Source organism: Tupaia chinensis, unplaced genomic scaffold (assembly GCF_000334495.1).
Source record: "Tupaia chinensis unplaced genomic scaffold, TupChi_1.0 Scaffold000161_1, whole genome shotgun sequence".
NCBI classification, from domain to species: domain Eukaryota; kingdom Metazoa; phylum Chordata; class Mammalia; order Scandentia; family Tupaiidae; genus Tupaia; species Tupaia belangeri.
The window spans coordinates 1,092,260-1,096,968 of NW_006159632.1; the positions used below are offsets into that span (position 1 = coordinate 1,092,260).

General features: G+C 51.6%; 1 pseudogene; it reads left to right on the forward strand.

The window, feature by feature from the left end:
• The first annotated feature begins 730 nt into the window (after positions 1-730).
• LOC102488910 (DCN1-like protein 1 pseudogene) lies at positions 731-2,328 on the forward strand (annotated as a pseudogene).
• The last annotated feature ends 2,381 nt before the right edge of the window (positions 2,329-4,709 follow it).

Below are 4,709 nucleotides of genomic sequence, written 5' to 3' on the forward strand. Positions count from 1 at the left end.
CACAGGACCTGCACCCTCGGCAACCGTGCCATGGGGTTTGAAAAATAAACGTGACTCACATCCAGCTTCAGGCTGAGAAGCTTCACTTTCCTGGGCTTTACCCTCAACTTCTTTTTTTCCTTTGCTATCAGGCACGTGCACTTGCCAGAGAGACAGAAAGCGAGAAACCAATCCCGGGGCGCCACGACCACACTGTAATCCCTTCTCCTCCAATTTTCTTCATGTGCACGTGCGCCTGGTATGAGTTGTTTTTAAGCTTTCTTTCAAGTTTTTTTCAAGCTGCCTGGTCCAGGGTCCGGAACTCCAACCACAGTTGACTACGTGGGAGTCTAGCGATGTAACCATTATGCCACCTGCTGGTCCCATCTTCAACTTCTTAAACATCGTATTGATTTTTTTTTAAGATCAAAGATACTTTGTTTCCAAAGTGAATATTCTAGGCTGGGCATTGAACTTGCCCTGCTGCCTTCCTGCAACGTTATCTGTAATGGTGAAAAGTTTGGAACAATCTCAGTACTCAATAGGAGATGAATATAATTTAAAAAAATAATAGTAACAGGAAAGCCATTACAAATGTCCGTGTTAACTGGATTTCTGAATGTCCATGAGACACGTCCAACAATATAGTATTAAGGAGCAAAGAGATTAGCATGGGACCAGCAGGTGGCATAATGGTTACATCACTGGACTCCCGTATCGTCGATCATAGTTCAAGTCCTGGCCATGCCCCCGGGTGGGAGGGGTGATTGCACCCTATAGCAAAAACTCCTTCTTAACAACAAAAAAACAGGGTTAGCATGTGAAGTATAAAAAAGAAGTATGGAGTACTTATTGCTGAGGCATGACGGGATAAGGGCTGGGCCCGATTTTTTCCGTGTTTGGTAATCTCTGGACTTTTTGAAAAGAACATCCTTTGTAAATAGCAACAAACAGACTGCATGAGCGAGAGCCAGCGAGCCCGTAGGAGGGGCCGCCGCCGTCCATTCGCTGCGGAGCAGGAAGGGGAGCGACCTGGAGGACTCCGACATGGCAGGCTGAATCATCGCAGAACGATGAAGTGCATCAGTCTATGACCTTCACACCATCTAGTGACAAACAGCAGCAAGTTGTCTGTCTCAGCACGCCTGGAAGTTAGATGTTGCAACAGGTGAGTTTTTCCCAGATCCTGGACTTGATATGCGAGGAAGCATAAAAGGGTGGCTGGACAGGGAGAAGTTAGGACTGCACAATAGATACGAAGGCCCTCGGGCGAAAGGCAGACTGGAGTAGCCGGTATACAGCAGCTCCGTGGGGGCCGGCACTCGGCCCCGCCAGCATTAGCCTGTCGACGAGAGCGTGGACGTTCAGAACAGCGACACAGTGCGAGTTCTCCACACAGGAGTTCACGAACGGCATGACAGAATTAGGATGCGACAGCACAGAAAAACCACAGGCCCAGATACCAAAGATGGGACAGGAATTGAAAGAACCAGGACGATTTCAGGATCTGGTACCAGTTTACTCTTAATTTTGCAAAGAATGCAGGACAAAAAGGATTAGATCTAGAAATGGCCATTGCTTACTGGAACTTAGTGCTTAATGGAAGATTTAAATTCTTAGACATATGGAATAAATTTTTGACGGAACATCATAAACGATCAGTACCAAAAGATACTTGGAATTTTCTTTTAGACTTCAGTACAGTGACTGCAGATGCCATGTCTAATTATGACGATGAAGGAGCTTGGCTTGTTCTTATTGATGACTCTGTGGGATTTGCATGCCCTCAAATTGCTGGGACAAAAAGTACAACAGGGCAGCACTAAAGGAAGCTTCTAGAACGTACATCGTCTTTACAATAAGTACAAGGGAAAACTCCACCGTCAATTTCTGCTGGCTGGACTGAACTGAAGATCAATCCTCACAATTCAAACTGAGGGTTGAGACAAAACTTTAAGGATACTTCTTGGACATCGTATTTCATTCTCCTAATGGTGGTTTGGGCTTGTTTTCTAGTCTGGGCCGCTCTAAACGTTTATAATCCCGACACTGTGGATTTCGTCCTGTGTCCGTGGGCCATCCTAGCTGACTCTCCCGTGCGTCCTGGAGGCTTTATGGTGACTAATTTGAGGTTTCCATTCTGGCACAAAGCACAATGCTGTCTTTAGCAGAAAACAGTTTGGCCTAAGAATTACACATATGAACATCACGAACAATTTATAAAAACTTCTTAAATATATGCTTTAGGCTAGTTGCAAAGACTATGCTGACAGCACTTCCAGTGAGAGTGATGTATTTATTCTTTTATTTTTATTTTATTATTTTTAGAGGTTTTTCACCAGAAAGACAGTGAGGGTCCTGAGAGTGATATATATATATATATTTTTTTTTGAGAGGTTTTTCACTATAGGACGTGTGCGCTCACCAGACAGAGAGAGAGACAGAGAGACAGAAAGTGAGAAATCACCCTCCAGGGGGGATGGTCACGCCACAATCCCTTCTCCTCCACTCTCCTCTCAGGATCTTGGGCACGCACGCACACGCACCCAGCATGCGTTTTAAGCCACCGGGTCCAGGACGCAAACCGTGGTCGACTACGTGGGAGTCCCGCAACATAGCCATTACGCTAACTGCTGGTTCCCTGAGAGTGATATATTTAAGTGTATCAGATCTGAAATGGTGTTTTGGTTTGGGGAGATTCATTTTTTCTTTTTCTTTTCTTTTTTCCTGGCAAATCGCATCTACTGTTGGTATGAGTAGAATATCTGATGAAAAAAATTTTTGAAATAACCCACGTGAAACATTTTTAGGATAACTCAGTGCCTACCTGAAAAATGTATTGTGTTTAGAGTCTTGATTTCAAAGTTTTCACAGAGCTACTCTGCACTGGCCTGGTCCGCTTGTCTCTAGCTGTCCCGCAGGAGTTCTTATTTAGCGAATGTCCGCGCGGCGTCAGGGCCCACTCCCGTCTATGTTACACACCACGTTACCGACCTCACTGCGCTTTTGAAATGCTTCTGTGCCTGCTGAGATTGCTACACAATACAACATCGCACATTCAAAAAAGGGCAACAAGCAAACCAGTGCAAAAACGGTCCAGAACAAGGCAGGTCCCGCAGTCGCTGTAATGCGTTGTCACTGCTGGGTAGGGAGTCCACTGTCCCACACTGGCAAGTATCCATGTTGCTCTGCGCAAGTTTGAGTTTGAGCATCTTAGCTGTTTTCATTTCCCTCAACTAATTAACCTCACTCGTTCCCGGCGATCGTATCCTAAGTGTCCCGCATAAAAGATGACTTGCCTCTAGTGCGGTCCACTTACCACCCTGCGCCCCAAGTAACAGCTCACATTTCTGGAGACCGAGGTGAGTCCCTTAAACACGTGCCACAATTATTCAACACACCCTCAAGTACTTTGACATCAGGGGGCTCGTGTGTGGGTGTTGGCATTTCTTGAAAGCTGGGCACTGTTCGAGGCCCTTGGGATGGATGAGTGATGCGCTAAGGAGGAAGCAGCTGCAACGGCACAGCCTTCTGGGAGTACAGGGCAGGCAATGCAGCCTGAGAACCGGCGCGGGGGTGGGAGAAGGGCTGGACTGGGTGTGGGGATGGTCCCGCCGAGCCGGACACTTGCGCTTCTAAGACCTCACTGTTCATCCAAGAGGTAAGCTCTGAGAACCGTCAGAGGGCCATCTGCGGGCCACGCTGTGGTGCTGACACAGGTGTCCCGGGAAGAGCATACTCGCTCTCACGAAGTCCAGGCCCTCCCATCACTTCAGAGCGCACCGATGCCACCGAAGGGACAGTCACTCCACCAGAGTCCCCAGCCCCTGCCTCTGCCACGCGGGATGGCTCTGCACCTGAGCATAGCCTCAGGGAGACAAAGGGGTGCACATGTTCTGGGCGCTGGCCCAGCAGGGGAAGGACTAGCCATTCCCACCTGTGCACTGCTCCGGTGACGCCCCACAGCTTCCGCAGGCACCGGCACAGACGAGGTGGATGCGGCCCTGAACGGGCTCTGCGTCTACACCGGGCGCCATGCTGAGCACCGCTGCTGTGCGACAGCCCAGTGGCCACGCTCCACTGCCCTCCTACACACTCACAGAAACGTCCATGAGGACACGCAGGCCCTGCCCAGACACAGCAGCCCCCAGGGCGATGCTCACCCTGGCCCTGGAGGTCCCCTGAGCCTCCCCAGGGACCTGCCCGGGTGTCCCTCGTGTCCCACCCAGTCAGCACCTGCGCCGGGCCTCTGCAGACTGTCTCGGGAGTCACACCCAGGGGTGCAACCAGCAGGGGACGAAGGTGGGCCCGGGGACCGCGAGACGGGGTCAGCAGGGTCCGAGGGCAAGTTGGGGAGCAGGGCCCTGCGGCAGGGCAGAGCGCCCGGCCCCACCCCGATGGCGACGGCGATGGTGCACCCACCTCCTGGCCGGCCGCTGGGGCGGTCCTGCCTGAGCCCGGACAGGCTGGGACCACGGGATAGGGCGCCGGCACAGCCCGGAGGGAGCACGCCACCGCTCACCAGGCACAGCACTCGCTCTGCGTAAGCAGGCACGCACGCACGCACGCATGCAGAGCGTGGCCAGAGGAAGTGTACGTGCGCGCATGAAGGAACTGCTGTCTCCCACGCCAGCGCGGAGCCTCGGGCCGTCGACGCTGTCCCTGCTGCGAGGACCCACGGGATGGGCCACCTCCGCCGTGATGGTGCCTGGCCTTGTCCGGGCTGGGCG